Genomic DNA, 20,512 nt, shown 5'->3' on the forward strand with positions numbered 1-20,512 from the left:
TGCCCACTCAAAGAGGTGCAAGAACATTTCCCACTTAAACATATGTCTTCTTACGGATCATGAAAACCCTGTCGGGTAGCAAAATTAGATTGATATTTCTTCACACAGAAGAGCACAAATTTTACGGCACTTCTAGTGCCACAGTCTTACTGACTGTTCTGACTTGGCTGCCACCTCTGAGTGCTGGACTTCTCCCACCTTGTATGATTGCTTATGGTGTGCAAATCTGGGACTGTATCAGGAGGTGAGGGTGTCCCTGATGTCTAACTCACTTCGAATGAGTGTGAATGGCAGCCCACAGACTATGGCAACAGCACATATGGCTGTCAGGCTGCAAGGAAGCATTACTGTTCCTGTACACCCTCGTCACCGCGGCAAGCCTCGATGGTCTATTCACAACCACCCTGTGACCAGGACAGGTGGTGATAGCATATGCATCTTCAAATGACTTCACCACACACAAAGAGAGGTACATGCTACAGCAGTAGTGCTAGAGTGAAGCATGAATGCAGTTGCTAGTAGAAAAGGGAGGGGGGCTGTTATGGCCATTTTGAGGGGGGGGGATGTAGCTGGATGCTACAGTAACATACGCATTAGGAAACATAAGCACAGGTGCCATGAGCTAAAGAGGGTCAGAGAAGAAAGACAAAAAGGAAAATTAAACTTCCATATTAGTTCCTTACATGACATGATCAGCTATTTTTATAGGAATGGAGAGGGAGAAGACAACTAGCAGGCTACTGAAAAAAGGGCCTTAAAGGTTTTTTTAAACAGCTCCGGGTTAGTTTACAGTATAAGCAGCCAGCATAAAAAGTGGATGTGGTTTCAGTGAGCAGAGCTAATCCAAGTAAGAACAATGTTTACTCAAACGCAGTGAATGCATGACTATGCAGATTCACAGGGACAGATTTCCCAAACTTTTGAGAGCAGTGCTGAGAAACAGCACTGCTGTTTTGGTGTGACCCCAGGGACAACCTTTTCTCCTGCCACAGTGTAAAAAATCACTGATTCAGGCATTGCACTGTTGGCCTGGAGGAAAGTGTGAAACTGATGCTGGCATCTCTCCTCTCCAAGATCCCCATGTGCCCTGTGAGGCTGCCCGAGGTGTCATCTGCCTGCGGGAGTACCACTAAGTGCTTTGCACACCTGCAGCCCAGCAGTGCTGCTCCTCTCCTGCCATGCGCTGCCCACCTCCCCTCCCTCTCCACCCTCCTTTTCCTACAGTCCCATGGCCTCACACAAGCTGCGTAGCAACTTTTTTCACTTGTCCTTGACCTCTGGGTGCAGGGAATTAGCCACAAACCAGTTGGTCACTCAAGAGCAATAGTTTAAAAATAGAAAAGCCCAGACTCAGCACTGACTTGTTGTGCTTGCTTCCACTCTTGCTTTTACTGACATAAAGCAGAAACAACTTTACAGAAAGGAAGGATGCTACACCTCCTAGGAAATCAGAGCCTGCTCAGATTGCTGGTGGGCTCTTTAGGCCAAATCCACTTTCCCTTCCTTTTGGCCAATATACTTTTGTTATGGACTGGAGGGTGGGGAAAGGATTAAGACAGAAAAGAAGGGAAGGGATTATGATACCAGACCTATGTAGCAGGATTAGTAAGGAAAAGATAAGGCACCGGTGCCCATATTGCTGAGGGGCTCTTTTCTGTGCAGCAGTTGAGAAAGACACCTCTTGTGCTTTCTCCTCTTGCTTTACTGCCTCGTGCACAGCCCAGCCCTTCAGAGTGATCCCAGAGTCAGCCCTTTGTGAAAGGTTATGCTCTTTATTTATTTTTCCCCATCAGCAAAGCGTAAAGGACAAGGCTTGCATTTTTTTTTCTTTCCCTCTAGCTTCCTGCTCTCCCAGCATTGCATTCTGTGCTGCTGCTGGCAGGACATCATGTTATTGCTACAGCAGACCAAAGGCAAACTCTCCATTATTGTTTATCACTTAATCATATTGAGTGCATTCAGCATTTGTGAAGGGCCCTGAGAAATCATGTTTACATTTACTAGTCTCCAGTAATTTGGAAAAGGTTTGGAGCTGAATTTACCTGTTGGCATGTAAAGAGTTACACCATTCCCTTTTACTCTTTTACTCTGGTGAAGTCTTAAATAGGCTCTCCCTGGGTCAATGCCAAAAACCTCTCCAGGGAAAATGCTGTGGCCAAGGGAGGAGGGTGGTGTGCTGGTGGTGGGGGCTGCAGCGAGGGTGGGGAAGCTAAGTTAGGACAGTATCCTGATAGCTAGAGGACAGTAACAGTTCTTTCCAAGAGCAGCTTCTTATTCCTTGGTACAAAGTGCTTATAAATAAACTCCCAACAGCAGCAACGCTTGCAGGGAGAAAACAGCTTCCCACCTCCCACACTGACTGATGACTAGGACGGCATCTAGTTATGAAATTCAGCTCGGCTTTTGCTCATCTAACACTGCACAGCCGTGTTTATGTACAAACTGTCCTGTGTTGTTGCTGTCTCTTTAGAGCAAAAGGGGTTTCGGGCAGCTGAGGGGAATGACAGAAGGAATACTGTGAAAATTGCACAATTTGCACCGTTGTTTGTCCCTTTACTCAAGATCCCTGTGAAAACAGTGTCTGCTGATGATCATGAGAGGAAGAAAATAAATCTTGGTTTCCCTTTCTGCAGGCACCCAAGGAAGCTGGTGCTTGTTTTGTGACATGCTCTCTGCAAAATAACCCTCTGCAATTACAGAAGGCACTGGCCACGGAAACTGTGCAGCTCGGGGTGCTGTGGCAGTAGGGCCATCATTATTCATTTCCCAGTAATTGTTTCCAGTGCTGACTTATCAGGCACAAAATGCATTGCAAGAGCCAGAATCCAGCATACAAAGAACTGTCTCTGAGTATTTGTTTTCTGCTTTAAAGCCTTCTCAGTTTAGCACCATTGTGCAGTAGGTGCTGAACCCACTGGGTGATTTGCATGATTACCATGTGCTGGGGAGTGGTTTGTAAACGGGAATTTGGCAGTTAATCCCTCCACAGCTATAGTAACACCCTGTTGCAGTTCTGCAGTATTAACTGTAAATCTGCCACGTTGCCCTGCGTTGAACTGCATCTGATTGCACGCGGTCCTTGGGCTCACCCAAGGCTTATCAAACCAAGTCACTGGAGAGGGGAGGCACCTGCGGTCCACCTGGCTCACCCCTACTTGGGGAAAGCAAGCGGGAACAGCAGCAGGGAGGAAAGCAGAACTGTTTTCAAGGAGCTTCGTGCAGGCAAAGATCTCTTACGCTTGAGTATACTCACGTAGCCCTTGAATTTGCCAAATATACTCCAACAGAAAAAAAAGATACAGATTGTAACCTGATGCTCAGTTTAGCCAGTGTTCTCTTAAGAAATCCAGATACGTGGTCAATCAACTTCTCAGGGCCTTACCAGCATAAATCTCTCACTTGCACAAAATGCATTTTGCAGGGAATCTTCATTACCTGTACTGTGATGTTCACTAGAGTGCAGGTGCACATGCTGATTTTATGGCTGCACACGTATACATATTTACAGATGTGAGATTATTTAAAGATCACCTGCAGGTATTTGTATGTGTTGCAAAAAGGCACAAGTATGCATGCAGTGCTTCTTTTCAAACACACAGGTGGAAACCTTTTTGAAAATGTACTGCTACATGCAAACCGCACTATGATTATGGGCCAGACTCTGTCCTCAACTATGGAGGAATAAATGCATGGTCCTTCCTGTTGAGAGCTACAGATTGTCCTGCAGGAAAAGTCTAAGTACATATCCTTTAGAAAATGGCTTGATTCCTGCAAACTGTGTAGATTTATAGGAACTTCTTTTCTTGAAAACAGGGAGTCTACTCATCCTGGAAATGTGACTTTTGCTCCAAGAAGATAGTAGGAGTACTAATTATCATTTGGAAACTAGGGGCAGAATACCTATATACCCTTTTATTTTATCTCACTTAAAGGGGCTGAAAAACAAGAACATGGCAACAGCTGTCTCAAATGAGGTTTTGCACAGTAAGGTTGTATTTCTGGCTTTATGGTCTATTACCACAGGTGGAAATGAAGTGGACCTTATTTCCCCTGTGAAAAGCCTCATGAAAAAGCACTACAGGACTGATGCTTATATTTATCTTACTGCCTTATTAGCGACCACAGTGGGTCAAGGTAACCATTTTGACAAAACACATTTTAAAGATGTGTGCAGTGGCTGATCCCCTTCAGTGCAGTGACCTAGGACTGTATTTTCAAACATGAACACCAAGTCCCATGAACAAGAGCACCTGTGAAAGGTGTGCCTTCACTTGCAGCCACTGGTCCCAGAGTTACCAGTGCAAATCATTTACATGCACAAATGAAGGCTGCAAATAGGGATTTGTCTGTAGGAATGCTTAATTGGCACATAGGACTGTGGCTACTTTGGTGGGCAGTTCTTTGTACAACTTAGTATCTGTGAATGAAACCACAAAAGCTTGACAGAAGCTTTTCAGGATGTGAGAACAGTATGACCTCAAACACCTCTCAGGGTTTTTAAGGTGTGCTGCGTGCATCTGTACACAAACATACGTGCATGTGGTCCTTGACCTTATTCCATGTTTTTAAAGAGAAATTGCAGAGCTGTGAGATGTGGCTCCTCTCCTGCGTCGTCAGTATTTTTGCCCTTTGCTCTCTGTAGAGGTGATGTACAGTATATCTGTACAGCCACAGTACTGCACCCTGGCAGCCAGCACCTCTGTCACAGCTCACAGGCTAAAATTTGTTCGGCAAAAGAGCAGCATAACCCTACGGCCTGTGCCTCCTCCTCGGAGAAAGGCTCTGTATTGACACCACCTGTGTATGCTTTGACTTTGCCCTGCCTCTTGTGTTTGCTGGCATTTGGGAATCTGCTGTGGGGTCAGAGAGCAAAGCTGCTGTCATAGGAGTCATGAACTCACTGGCAGTGAAGGACAGCAAGCCCCATGCCGGGAACACGGTGTCAGAGACAGATGGTTATTTTTTCACTATTCTCCATGCTCCACGAGTTTCCACTGGCAATCGAAGTGTTTGCCCTTCGGGCCTTCCAATCGCACTATTCAGGGAATTAATGTTGACATGAAATGATAAGATGGGGGAATGTGGGTACAAGGCTGTTACTGAATGGCCAGTTTAAGGAGCCTGCAGCTCCTGGCTGTGATGGCTTGACTCTCCAAGTTACTATGGGCAGCAACAAACATCCTGGTTTCACAACAGAAAGATGGAAAGACCTGTCTTAAAAGTGATTGAAACCAACCAAGTGGGTTGATGCAAACACGTGCAGTCAAAAATTCTCCTGTGAAAAGAGTGTGACAATTTCTGGTTCTCTGCTTGTTGAATTACCTGGCTTTCTGGAGCAGGTTTAACTCCCTTCAACAGCTAGATCTGTCCTTGCACAAACTTTGTGATTCATGCAGAAAATTGCAGTCCCCATGTCTGGAGTGTCAGCTGGTTGCAGAGCAAGACTTCTTACTGCTTCTATGTTTTTTTCTCTCTATTTTCTGACAGGTTTTGCAAATGGTCAGCAGCACATTTCAAAACCACCAGGACAGGCGAATGCCACTGGTCTTGGCACAGGGCAAACCCTCTGCAGATACACGTATGAAAACTTTGCTACACTTTCCCACACTGCATCTGGTTCTGGAATTCTGCATGTTTGCACAGGTATTTACACTTTTTTAATTACTGTGCTACCAGAAGATGAGCTGAATGGGCAGGTGCTTCTGCCCAGATAACTAGAAAGGATTTTTTGTCTTTCCTTGGAAGAGGTACCATGGCTGTCTACAACTTCATACATAACTAGGTCTCTCTGCTCTCAGAAGTTTATATTTGAGCATTAAGTGTCTCCATTGTCTGCTTCCATAGGTGGAGAATAATTGTGCTTGCAAGTGGACGGTTGGAGCTGACCATCCCTGTAGCTGTACAAATGTATCTGACTCAGAGATGTGCTTCATGGCTGGTGTGTGAGTTCAGACTTCAGATGGTATTCGTGACTTACCCTGTCAGTGAGCCTCATTCAGCTGTGGTCTCTTCAATGGCAAAACCAGTGGAAGCAGACATCAGTCCCTACCCTCACTGTTTTTGCCACTAGCCACCTCCTGCCACACTCCAACAGCTCACTACCAGTTGTGCAGCTGCAGCTACTTGGGAGTGAGCACTCTGTGCTGGAGGAGTGGATTGATTGTTGTGGGACCCACAAGAAAGTAAAATAAAAACAAGAGCGCAGCAGTGGCAAAAATAAAAGGAATCAAATTAATTTCCATAATCGCTTCCAGTGCATTCTTTGTATGGAAAATAGAGTTGCACCCTGAATAAACTTAAGATCATATATTGTGATAATTTTAAATAAGGTATGAATAAAAAATTCAGGTAGGTTTAAGGAAAATACGGTGCAAATGCTACGGTGCAGAGAAGGAAAAGATGTTTGAAGAAGAAGTCCTAAACAGTGTTGCTTTGAATATTGAGACCTTTTTTTGCATGCTGCATTGCAGCTGTCACCTTTAATAACCCCACTGCTCCCAAAGAACATTTTGTGGAGAGTGAGTGGTCCAAAGAGTGCCTGATGATGGTCTGCACAAAGTGACCTGATCACAGGGTGCTGGCTCCTTCTCCTTGTTTCCACCTCTGTAACTAAAAATACTCTCCATAGTTTCCTAAAATTATTTTTCCATGGAAGAAATTGCGGTTGCTGTTTGATCAGCAGTTACATGCATGACCATGAACTGGAAGGGAACATAGACCATAAAGACAAGGGGATGTCAGCTGGTAAAAGGCAAGAGTGCCTGGTCTGGGTGTCCTGCACTCACCTGGGACCACGGCAAGTTGCTCAGCCACAAGCTCACTTCAGGTCGTGGGAGATTTTCTTCCGAAGAGGGAACAACTTAGAACTGCACAAAAGCATTGTAAACAACCATAACAGTTGCTTAAAAAATTTATGACTTCTGTTGGGATGTTCAGCAACATCTTCTGGCTGACCTTCCCTGGAGCGTCAGGGGAATGACTGTCAAATTCAAACAGGCTTCCCCATCCAGCTGCCCTTGTGCCACATCTGGGGAGAGGGAACAGTGCGTACCTCTCCTGGCAGCTGTCACTGCCCCAGCCAGCAGCCCCGATTGCCAGAACCATCACGTCATAAGTTCCGGGAGTTGAAGTAATGGCAAAACCGGAAGAAGAAAACGACTTTTTCACCAACTCAGTTAAGAAAAAGAATACTGCTCTGTGATGCTTTCCAAGGCTTCTTTTTAGGCAGAACTCTTGTCCATGCTGCCCTCCTGCTCCCCAGGAGGAGAGGGAGCTGGCGGGGCTGGGTGGCAGGGGCTGTCGGGCAGCCGCAGAGGTCGGTTTGCTGGGGGGTGGCCCATGCCACAGCACCTGGTAGACTGCAAGGCTAGACTTTCGCCTGTGTCTTAGCCACTCCTCTCAGGCATGACATGTGTATGAGTTCAAGGATATAAAGGGAAAGAAAAGCCTCGGTTAGTATAAGATAGGGAATTTCCTCTGAAGATGGTAAAGCCGGGCACTTTTAAAAATCCACTGAGGAGTTAGATGAATTAGTTAGGTGCCTAGCTGTATCAAATAACCTGACTCCAAAACACCATCTCCTGCACAGCCACCAGGTTTCTGCAGTTATTCATCCCTGTTGAGAAGGATGCAATGCCTCCATAGACCAGCATGACCACGTACAGGAAAAGGGAATGTGCTTTCCACACCATTCTTAATGGCCTTGGCATATCTGCTTAGCAGAGTTCAAGGGTGCCTGAGCAAGGGCCAGAGGGAGGACGAGGCAGGAGGGGAAAAAGGGAAGCCCTTTTTTTTTTGCTTTTGCTGGTAGGGGCGTCAGTCCCCATCCACCACCTGTTGTTTCCTGGGCAGGGGGCAGGCTGCGGTCTGGGTGCGGTGCGGGCGGTGATGCGGTGCGGTGCGGTGCGGTGCGGTGGGTGGGTGCGGTGCGGTGCAGGGGAGCCGCCGCCAGCTGCCAGCCCCGACTCTGCCCAGCAACCCAGCCACGCTCCATCTGCCGCTCCCGTAATGAGCCGAGCCGGCCTCTGGCACAAGCCAGCTCTCGTTCCCCTATTCACCCGCATCCCCCTTTCAGCGTCCTATTGTTCTTCCCTAATGGCCTTACAATAGGCCTGCCTGTTGCCTTTACAGCCGCAGCGAGGCCAACCGGGGAAAGCCTTAATCTCTGCTTCAAATTAAAGGGACTCCTCTGAATTAATAATGTTGCCAGGAATGCGCTGCCTGATACGAGGGGATGTATAGCACTCTTCAGCCCTCAGCAGCTGTGATTAGCTGGGGCTTGAAGTGTCCTGTCACAATATTTCATCCCGCTCCCCCGCCGCCCCCTCCCCGTCGGCAGGGTTGCCACATGGCCCGTCTTGTGCTGCCTTTTCAAGCCCTGTGCCAATCATGCGGCAAAGGTGCCCCAGATAGGGTGACAGATGGGACCGGGGTAGTCTGAGGCTAGGCTGGGGCCTGGGGCGCTCGCTGATAGCTCAATTCACGACAGATTACCATTCGGAGGAGCAAGGCCGGAGAAGGACCTCCCGGCTGTGCTCTGTGCGGAGCTGCCTCGGCGCCGGGCAGGGGAGCCCACCTGTATCCCAGCCCTGTGCACGAGGGGGATGCCGATGGCTTCGCAGTTGGAGGTGCTTTGCCTTCCTCCCCAAACTAAAGGGCTGGCTAAAAGCCGTTCGAAGGGAACCTGTTCTGTGGCCCAAAGAGAAACAAACCCCTGACAACGAGCCCCAGCAGCGCTGTGAAGAGCGGCCTGTCCAGTGGGGCTGCAGTTTGGTTCTGGTGTCTCAGTAGGTTTGCAGATACGCCAGGAAAAACACACCCTTGTTACAGAGTCACGGGTGTCCCCAGGCCTAAGCAATCACAGGATCCATATCCTGCAATGAAGATACAGGCAGTGCCAGCCTGACAACCTCCTTCCAGCCAGAGAATTTTTCTTCCCAGTAACAGGAGAGACATCTACAAAGGACAGAAGATAAGAGCTCTGTGTTTTGCTTGGTAACGTTCTGACAGGAGAACAGAAAGATCACGGCCAAATTTATTTCAGATAGGTTAATCAAGGCATACTGTTGAGAGGCAGCACATCAGATAATGGAAATCTTCTAAACTGGTCAATTCCAAAGCCTGTGTTGGAGAACGCCTGAAAGAGAGAAAACCTGCAGTGTCCCCTCCTGTGGTGGTGGCATTGCAGCTAGTGCCAACCCTGCACGAGGTCCAGCTCTGTCCCTGGTGCAAAACCGAGCTCCTCCACAGCCTGCCAGTCACTGCTTGGGGCACCACGAGGGCCCTGGCACCCTGTCTGTCCCGAGTGTCCCTTTGCTGATCACATGCATGATAAATTTTCCCCCCTGAGCAGTGTGAGAGAGACAAATCCTTTCGGCTGCTCCATTTTTTGTGTTTGTCCAGCTGTCCAGTGTTAGAGGCCACAGCTCCCACATGGACTGCTAAGATGTGTCCTACCTTTGCTGGATACCTGGACTGCTTTGTCAAAGGCTGCCGCTGCTACCAGGAGGAGTAACAAATCACCTAATGGTAGCATCTCTTAATACTTCTGCATGCCATCTCACAGAATCTCACAGAACTTTGCACCAAAAATGCAGGCTTCCTGGCCCAATTTGCATGTGGGGAAAGTGAGCCATGGGCCGGCAGAACCAGCAACGAAAGGGGAGGTCTTGCAGGCTGCTCTTGAGGCACATGCTTGCTAAACCTTCATGAGTGTTAAAGCTTTATCCATTTTCTTTCTACTTGATGCCAACCATTTTTATTTTGAGATGCCTGTTTTTTGACTGCATGTTGCTTTCTGCCTCTGCCCTTGGTGGCTCCGCATGGGGGTAAATCAGGATGGTATTTGTATTTGCCTAACTGATAGCAAAACACATCCATTTGTGATTTCTCTGAGTACTTTAGGAAAACTTTGACTACATCCAAATGATTAATGCTGACATTCCCCACCCAAAGCAAGCTACCATTTATTGAAGATCCTGGTTCATCACTACAAGGTTATTAGGATCCCTGAGGTGCCTGTATGTGTGTAGGTCTCTCCTTTGTTGGTTAAATCCATTGCTTTCTACAGATTTGCTAATCTTGAAAGCACTGACATGCTGCTGTGTCAGATCTGCTCACAGCCGAGGCACGTGGCCTCCGTCCAGCATGCAAATGCGTGGAAATGTTTTTGCCCTCTGGCCAGGAGTGCTGTATGAAGCAGCCTGATACCCACAGTGCGCTCAGCAGGTGTTAAGCACGGGGCAGGTGTACCATATGCCATATGGCCCGTTTAGCATAGTGTATCTTTTAAGTCCTTTAAATTACAGGCCAGGTGAGATAAAGCAAGTGAAAACACGTGTACGGAGCAAGCTGGGGAATATACACCAATAACACAGAAGTTGTTCTTTATCATGTGAAATGACTGAGAGCGGTGAAGTAAACCCAGAGTTGTCTGCTTGACTGCAAAAAGGTTATGGTGATGAAAGGTTTGGGAGGGAGGCTTGTTTGTTCCATTGCTTAGAGAACAAACTATGCAACAGACCTCTGCAAAAGCAACAGATGAGACCATCACTTTTTAAATGCTTAGTCTTTGGGAACCACTGCATGTAGAAATCAATCAAATTCCCATTTAATGATTAGCCAGAAGGCTAGTGAGAGGAATACATGCATACTTTAAAGTAATCTCCATGGGAAAGGAAACGAAACGGTTTTAAATGTATGAGGTTTGTACACATCCTCACCACAAGACATGAGTTTGCAAAGTGAATTTCCTTTAGAAACTTCTCCGTGTTCCAGCAGGCACTAACATGGAGCAAAGAGGTACGATTTTTGTGAAGTTACATGCACCACGGTACATGGGAAGAGGCAAGCACATTTACATGACTAATTGGGGTCTGTAGCTACTATGTTTGCAAGCTCACTTGCGGCAGCCACACTGGCAAATGACTGCAGTGTTGTGCAATTTATCATTTGTGTGCACACTTGCCATTGTTGCAGGTCCAAATTTGGCATGCAAATGTGCATACGTTTGCACAGATGGAATTACGCCTTGCATTTTTCTGGTCCTAAAGAATCACCTCTTTCTTCATCTTGCTGTGAAGCGATTGTCCCTTGCACATTAATGTAGCGAGATCACCAGCCCAGCAGCACGTACTGATGTCCGTCCCTGCTTTGCTTTAAAATGCTGGCCCACCTCACCAGCCAGGAAAAATGGTAAAACCGTGAAGTATAGGTCTTTTCTCCTGCTCCACAGGGCAAAACTTTCAAACGTCGGGTGTGTAAAAGAGGGGAATACGCGAAACACGTGCCGGGCTGCTGGAGGCTTGTCCCTTTCATACCCTGTAATTTTGCAGGGGATTGTTTCAGCAGCAAAGGTATAATGCAGCTATCGGGGGAGTCCTGCCCTTTGAAGCCGGGCGTTTTGTTCTGAAATCAGCCAAAGTTCAAGCTCATACGTGTGCAGAGCTGTGGTGGGGGAAGGCAGGGGTGGGTTTGCCGACAATGCCACATTTCAGAGCACGTGCTGCCAACTGTTGCCAAAGGCACATATATGCAGATATTACTTCTCCTCGGCCCCAGCACTGCCTTCCTCATTGTTCGGTGTAGGCAGGCGGCAGTCCCCAGCTGACAGCTGTGCGTTGCGTGTATCGCTAACAGCTGCCTTTTCCTGGGGGGAAATTAAAAGATTAGGGGGATGTGGGCACGTGCTGGCTTCTGGAGTTGGAGACAATGCCTGATTTAGGGTGGAACTTGTCTGCAGCGGCCGACAAAGGGAGGTAGGCTAGAGGGAGGCGAAGGGTCAGAGAGGCTCTTGCTTTTGGGGAGACAAAAGGAGGGAGGAAGGAGAGGAGGAGGAGGAGAAGTGAAAAGCTGCTGCGGCGGGGCTCTGAAAAGGCTGCCTTGGTCCAGCAACAGCTGCTCCTGCACAAGAAATTTGAGACGGTCCTTTCACAAACACAACGGCTGGCAGAAGAATAGGGAGGCCACACTTCACCAAAAATGAATCGTTTGCAATTGAAAAGGGGGACTGAGAGCTCCTAGTGTTTTTAGAGGTCTGCACCTATAGAACTAAGAAATGATTAGTCAAACTACATCACAGAACAGCAGAAAAGTGTGCCGCAGACCAGAGGGGGAAGTAAATCCCTGCACTGCTATTAAAAGTTTATGCAACAGCTATTCTCCACAATAAGCGAGACAGAAGAAAGCAGCCACGTATGTATGCGTGTACGTATACATCTACTGCGGCATTTTTGCCAGGCCTTGAGCTGAAATCTAGTTTGTTGGTACAGTTGGAGCAGTTTGCTTGAAATGACAATGATTGCACCTGCTTGAGAAATGACAAGACCGCTCACATCGGAAATCAGCAGAGCTGTGCTGAGCATGCTGGTGATCTGCCTCCCCATGAAATCACTGCCCCAGATACTGCTTGTGAAAATCCTTGCCAGGGAGAGCTACTCAAAGATTTTATTAATACTTCTGTATTGGGGAAAAAAAATATCACACAGGGGGTGGAGATGAGTTCACACAGGAAGGGCCTCCTAGAGCATCACCCCTGTTCCTTCCTGAGGTCGAGGTATAGACACTCTGTGTTAGATATTAACATTAATAATGATAAATAAGTATGAGTGTAGTCCTTTTGTAGGAGGTCCCAGCTAGTCAGTAAAAATTGGCGGATACCCATACAGTGAGGTTTACCATCACCCTCCTTCCCTGGGCTGCTTTTTGGCCGGACGGTGCTTGAATGCCACTTTGCAATCTGCGAGTATATGTTTACTGAATTTCTGGGGACTGTAGTGCAGATTCTCTTTTAAGGTAAATCTCTGTGGTGACACTAAAGCTTTCTGCAACAGAGTCAGCAGGGTTTGCACAATTCAGTGGCCAAACTGTTAATGTGGTTGACTTCGTGATGGATCATGTTATGGTCAAAGAAGGAAGTAACTGAAGCAGATTATGCTGCGTATGAGAGAGGGGAATTTGAAGAACGTAGGCCAAACAGCAAAAGGACAAAAATGGTAGGGAATTTATGAGTGCTTTATACTCTTAAGATGACTTTGCAAATTGACAAAAGCAGTAGGAAAAAAGACAGTCCAGAAGTGGCTGATGATGGCCCTTTAGTCATTGACACAACTTCAGGTAGGTGAGGTGATTTGCTTGAATAAGTCTGTGGCACTATGAGTACAAAGAAGTGGATGAACTGGGGTGGGATCCCAGTTCATGACCTGTGTTCACACGCTGGTCGCTGACAGGGGCAGCTCCTTGGCTCTGGGTTGTGCCATGCACGGAGGAAGGTTTGGCTCCCTGGACAGCCCGCCCTGCCCCAACAGTCATGTTCTGCCCTCTTTGGGGAGGAGGACGCTGGGCGAGAGGCAGACTGGTTTGAACTGGTTGGATCACACTGATATAAAAAGCCCCTTTTAAAAGTGGATTTTGGATTATCATCAGTGTGATATAGTGTGACACCTTCAAGGCAGCCATTTTTGTAGGTACCATTTAGAACAGGATTCCAGCTCTGTCTGGAATGTATAGAAAGTACTGGCATAGCGGTAAGAATCCTGTATATCATGTTGAAAAATCCTGTGTATCAGGATAAAAGCATCTTTTTGTTTCATGGGATTACTGGCACCTTTTTTCTTATGAAATACAAGCATTAGTTTTATTTACAGCACACATTCAAGCTGCCTGCTGTACTTGCATTTTAGACTTTTTCCAGGTTTCCATGAAAAGATTTGATATAGGTCAACTCAATAAAAACACGTACATTTGTTTTCACTAGGATCATGACATTTTTTCTGAATGATTTTGAACTCGTCCAAAGGTAAAATGTTGGACTGGTGCTAAAATATCAGAGGAACCATATTCTACCTAAGCATTATGCTCTTCTCCCCAGAAAACAAGGACAGAAGTTTGGATGATAAAACAACATGGGACCGTGTCTGAAAAATGTAATATAGAGCACAGACAAAATGTGCTAAGGATGAAAAAACGATGCACCGGGAAACACTGTTAATGTGAGGATCTACATTTTGATCTTGTTTGAACTAGGGATGCAAGAAAGTCCTTTGATAATTATATAGCACAGGCTTCTCTTTGGCCAAAAAATTACAGCTGGTGCGACACCAGTTATGGTAGTGGAAACAATCCAGTGTAAAACAGGTGTAAAATGATAGTCTGGGCCATAGTCACTGTGCAGTAAAACTTGAATCACTCTTGGGCATACAACACAAGTGTCAAATTAATCCTTGATAGTTTGCCAAAATCACAAGTGTGTCAGATTGTTGTCATAAGGAATAAGGGGGCATAATCTGTAGTTTCAAACAAAAAAAAAGTAGTAAAAGAAGTTTCAATAATTGAAGAAATTATGAGGTTAATCTTCATGATGTTAACCTAGGAAAATACTGAGCTTAATAGTTGTCCCAGTGTGCTGTCTAGCTGCAAGGGCTGAGGCTGTACTGTGCTTTGCCTGGTGTTTGCACAGTGTTCGTGTGCTAGCCCATTCAAAGTACAGACAGGCAACTTCTCAAAAGCTTAACGTAGTGGCCAGTCTTCTGCAAAGCATTAGGAAGCGCAAAAAGACTGGCATAAACACCGCAAGCTGCAGAAAGGGCAGGGGACTGAGGATATGGCACCTTGTGAAAACGATGTCGTTTAGCAGTGAATGTCAAAAAATGCAGTTACCTAGCAGCTTGTTCTGATCTAAGGAGGGACTCCTGTCTCGCACCTTGTGTCCCAGCCACATCAGCCCTATGTGGTCACAGCAAAAAAAACCCCTAAGTGAAGAATTTGCTGAGAATAGCATGGAGAATAACAAACATTCCTGGCATTTATGAGGTCTCTCCCTTGCCATTTAGAGGGGAAAAAGTGGTAATACAGCTGTTCCTAAACAAGAAGAGTAAGTGGTGATACCTGTTCATAAGGTAGTATCTTTTCACTGCTCACTTATTGGATTTTATGACACAATATAATTTATACTGCACAACTTGAAACTGTTCCCTTCACCTAATGTGGAGGGGCATGAAATGCAAGCCCAAAGCCAAAACGTTTGGAGCAATTTGTTTTTGAAACGGGAACAAGGGGGATCGCTGTGCTTACTGGCTATCTGTATACAGCAGGTCAAGTAACACCCTCAGTACCCGCATCCCATATTCAGCAGGGAAAGAAGGTAAGAAGTGAAAAATGGAGACTAATTCATTAATGCTTTAGAATGACTAACTAGTAAGTGTTTGTTTTAGAAGCAGAACAGTGTCCAAGATGAGAGTTTTCAAGTCGGGGACTGGAACCGATATACGCATTGTGCAGCTAGGTTTTGTGGCTCATCTCCAGAAGTGCGTTCAGCTACTTAACTCTCTTTTGAAATATGAGTCTTAAGTCCCTAGATCACTTCTTTGCTTTGTTCCCAGGGCTGACCATCATCCTATGACGATCTGCAACAGAAACTCTGTTCTAGTATCTTCAGATGTACTAATTGAATCCTTAACTTGTATTTTTCCATCTCTAATGATATTCATACACTCCATGCATATCAGCTTCAGATTTAAGGAGTCTGAGGTGAAAACTGCAATCACAGTACAGTTTTTCCTCCATATGCTAGTATGTGAAAAAGGTAGGGAAGGCTTTGTTTAATGTGAGGTTAATTTTCCTGTGGACTAAGTTTACTCATTACTAAATGACATTACTGCATTAGTGCTACAAAAAGCCAAAGTCCTGGTAATTGAGAGCAGACAGTTCTTTACAATGCGCTGCAGAGACAGCAGCAATTCATCAGTGACATTTGCAAATTGTGGCACTGTGCGCTCCTTGCACAAAAGGCACAGCTGCCTGCAGATAACATCAGTTCAGCAGCGATGGGGTCCCATTTGTTTTCTCTCTGCCTCTCGCTGTCTCATTTGGGGAGCAGGTGAATATCAGCTGGCTCAATCTGCTTGACCTCGGGGGCTGGTCTTCGGGGAGGCACAGCTCACAGGGCTGAGCAGCAATGCACTTGTTTGCCTTGCTGATTTGGGCAAGCTTAGCCCAAAGGGTATTGCTCCTCACCTACATTTTAGCTCCAAGCTCTGGAGAGCTGTGGGAACATAATTGCACACACATGTACAGACCTTTCAGGGGAGTCCCACTGATTCACATTATTCATGCTTGCAAATGTTTGCAGCCCTGGGCTGAGCATTTGTTAGGGATAGGGCCACAACCACTGTATCCTTCAATGGTGGCTGCAAAGGCAGTGAGAGTTACTTAACGGGTGGTCTTCCCTGGCTTTTGCATCTTAATAGATGTCACATAATGTGACAGTGTGCATCATTATGTGGACTTCCCCTGGTACTGTGTGGGTAGTTATGATGGCCACATCTATGAAGATTGTTGCATGCTACCCTTGTTCTTTCCAGCTTGAGGGTAACAAGGAAAGTCAGAAAGGAGAACTATGGCAGGAATGCAAGCTGCAACATGTGTGTTATTGGCAGTGAAAATGATTCTGTTCTCCAGCTGGATTTGTGCATGTTTGGGATGGCATTTTGTACAGCAGGGGTTGTCCTCGTGACAAGAGAGCAGCGAATGTTTGAAGCAATCTGTGCAGAACAGAAAGTCCCAACCTTAGAGCAAATCTAGCCTGGTGCTACATTGCCCAGCATAGGCAACAGGGAAGAGTGCAGAAGGGTAGGTGGCAAGACTTCTTATCTGCAGTGTTAATTACACATGCATGGCCACGTGTGATGCATGGCATCAGACTGGTGTCCATTCTTTTGCGGGGAGGGAACAGATGATGAGTGGGGACCCTGGGAGCAGGTGAGCACATTCCCCCCATGCTGAGTCTACTGGATGTTGAGAAGATGTATGTTACTTGACATCAAATGTTACTGAGCATTTTAACACTGGTAGCTTCTTTCTTTAAATGTCTGGAAGCCAGAGGTTGGTCTGGGGCCAGAGCAAACCAGCCCTGAGGGCACGATGCTGCCTACCAGAGCTTGGTACTCCCAGGGCAGCGGACGGCACAGGGCGAGGGCTGGCACAGGACAGCCCCAGTCCCGTGGCCGCCTGCCAGACCACTGCCACGCTGTTGCAGGGCATGCTTGTAAACGGCAAAGTTAGTCAAGCGCTTCTGATTGTGCAGTACGGTATCCTGTGCTTTGAACACCCACTGTTAGTAATACTTCGTCAGTGACTCCAGAGGAGCTCCGGTGACTCAGTTTTAGTAGAAACTAGCTAACTAACTGTTGTAACTATGATAAGCATCGTTATATGTGTAGTATCTGCTTGAACTTGCCACAGGTAGAACTACCCACCTCTACTCAATCATGGATAAGGAAAAAAAAAATGCTCAGAGAGAAAACACAGTGAACAGCACTCAGCCTGTAAAAACCAAATGCCAGTTATAACATATGCATAGCTACTGTGCGTGGAAGTGAAAAATCATGCTGGGTGGGGCATGCATTAAACTTTGTGTGAGTTTCCCCACAAAAAAACCAGTTGCAATATGGCCATGGAAAAAAAAGCCTGTACTCAATATTCAGGAATTATTTCTGAGCTCTGGAGACACTGGAGATGGGAGGAAAACAGTGCTCTCCGGCTGGGAGAAACACCACTGGAGTAAGAAAATAGGTTTCTTGGTAGTCATCCTAGTCTCAGACCTCCCATCACGTACTAGGCTGAGCCACTGACTGGGGATGCCCCTGGTAGCATGGTTCACAGCGTGAACTGAAAGGTACCTTGGGGATGTCCCCGACAGCATGGTGAACTGAAAGACACCTTGATTTTGTCAGTGTGAGGAGGAACTCCCAGGCTGTAACGGGAAATGATCAGCCCACAAGGCCAATCCTGGAGATAACGAAAGCAAAAATATTTAAAGAGAGCTCTAGAAACTCAAAAGACGACAGAAGGATGTGTATGAGAATGCCACCTTGCAAAAAGTCTTATCCATGGCAATCCCCATATATAAGATGCTTATTGTTTAATAGAAGATGGTTACAATTAATATTTGAATCTTAATATTGAAAAATACAATATCTCAGCTTAAAGAGTAGCACTAATACATGTGACAGTCCATATGCATCCATTTAGAGCTGTGAGTTTGTTTTTATTTCAGCCTAAACTGAGCCACATTTTAGTTTCTTGTAAGAATCAATATATTTTTCTAGTAATGCCTAACCTCCTGTCCTGATGTATTTAGTGATAGCAGTATTGTACCCCATGATTACTGTATTACAGCAAGCTAATGCGGTGGCTCAATGAAACCGATCTGAAAACTTAATAGTCTTTGGTGACAGAATTCTAATTCTGACTCAACAAGTTTTCCCTCAGGTGTGTTTACCAGAACCTTTAGGAAATTCGTGTGTCTAAAATTTACTGTGACATTTACATACATAAAAAGTTGTATGTGAGACACAGCACTGGGCTGCACCACTAGGGTTTTCCATAAGGGAGCTTAAGAGGAGGTAGGAAAAAGGCAGTTTACTGTTGCCACAGAGAAAAGAACCGTGTAATCCACAGCTCTCAAATGTGGACCAAACGTACTGGGAAATACCAAACAACTGTTTTTCTCTACTCCCTCGTGCTGGAGAAAGGGACTTGGCGTGGCATGCGTCCTCTGTGTCCTCCACATCCTCTATAGTGCATCAGGATCCTTTCTCTTCTGAGTCTGAACAGCGCAAGGCCTCAGGTGAACTGTGTGTGCTGCAGCCAGCGACTGAGTTAGCTCCATATACAGCTGCTGGAAAATCCTGATTTCTATTCTGAGTTAAATCTGACTCCTTGGGTGAGCTGGAGCGCTTCGCATGGGTGCAAGGGACTTCCCATGGGAAAGGACAAACCCCTGCCTGGGTGCTGCCAGGCTGGGGGCTTGCCCAGGATTTTCTAACTTCATTTTCTGTGAGTGTGTGTCCTAATAAATACATACACATGTGCATGTATACATACACAGGATTCCGACCCCCCCCACCCCCCCATCCCGGGTCAATTTCAATGCTTTTTAGAGGGAAATATTGACAATATCTTTGTAAGCGTAAAAATTAAGGGGTTTCTTCCTGCAAGCTTGCTCTCATTTCTCCGGAAACCAGGGTAAAAAAGAAAAAAAAAAAACCACCAGCCACTACAGAGCTCTCCCAGCCTGTGCAATGCTTGGAATGAAATTTCTCTCCTTGCTGGTTTTGTCAGAGGCAAGAACTTTGTCTGAGTTGTCCCAATCCAGCTGCAATGTTGGTTTTTGCCTTTCCCCCTCCCCGCTCCCTACAGATGCTTAAGCACGACCGGGAGAAACTGTACTTTACTGCATGAATTGAGGGGTTAAATGAGGGAGAGGAAAAGGGAAGATGGGGAAAGTGCAGAAGAAAAGACACAAACTCTGGCCTGGGCAGTTTGGTCTTGCCGCTGATCATCCCGTCATTTGCAGGGGGCCCCGGTGACCAAACATGTTGGCTGCATTTCACGTTATGGGTTGGCAACAGTTTTGTCCCTTCCCTATTCTTGCATGTCACCCTGGTGCAGTTGGATTCTAAATGCTAGCTTTTTTGTTCCTAATGTTGTTGCCATATGTACGCATGCATGCAGAGGATATATGTATTTAGTGAGGTGGTGCCTGCAGCTGAGCAGAGGAAGGGAGGAGGAAGCGCTTGTGGTTATGGCACTCTACTGACACTCGGAAGAGCCTTGCTTTGCTGCTGCTTGACCTTACGTGCCGCTCTGCCTCCCTGGCTCCCATTCAGCAGAGCTCTTACACACGCCCTTTGCCTGTGGTGTGTGCTGGCTTATACCTCTGCTCTGCAGAAATGCTTCAGCCTGCTGCTGCATTTAGCCCAATGAGAATTACAGTTAACGAGGCTGGAGCACCTCGTGGGGGAGCTGCCTTGCTGCCCCGGGGCTGTGGTGGCAGTCCCAGCCCGGCATCCTCAGGCGCTGTCATACACAGGCCTGTATACACCTTGGAGGAGTGGAAGAACAGAAACTCTGGAAAAACAGTGGTGGTGGGAAAGGGAGATTGCATGCTTACGCGTGGTGAAGCGCTTGGGGAATGTCGGGTAGACAAGCTGCAATATTATCTGAATACAATCACACAAATACATGATGCCTTAAAACAACATGAGCGATAATTTATCATTAATTGTCATTACAGACCACTTAGCCAACTTCGCTTCAATGTTAGCAATCTTTGTGTTAAGAATGAATGACTGTACGTATCTGGGAATTCCCTCTTTCTCCAGAGCTGTACCGACGCTTCCTTCAGCAGCGCAGCGTGTCCCTCCTTCAGTTGCTCCATGTACTTTTCCACGAACTTGAAAGTCTTGCTTGGTGATAGCTCTGTCTGGTTGAGCAAGGTAGCTCTCCAGAGCTTCAGGCCTTGCAGTGGTAGAGGTTTGCACTTTGTTGGGTGGTGCTTTCCATGATGGGTTGCATTAGCTGCTTCTGTAGCGCCGCACCCTGTCTAGTCCAGGGGGGACAGTCAAAGCTGGGGGCCTTGAACAGCAGCTTCCGACACTGCATCACCTTCTGTGTTACTCAGGACACAAATGATACCACATTAATTTGTGCGCATCAGAAATTGCAGCTTGGG

The sequence above is a fragment of the Gavia stellata genome, chromosome Z, assembly GCF_030936135.1.
Source record: "Gavia stellata isolate bGavSte3 chromosome Z, bGavSte3.hap2, whole genome shotgun sequence".
Classification (NCBI taxonomy): domain Eukaryota; kingdom Metazoa; phylum Chordata; class Aves; order Gaviiformes; family Gaviidae; genus Gavia; species Gavia stellata.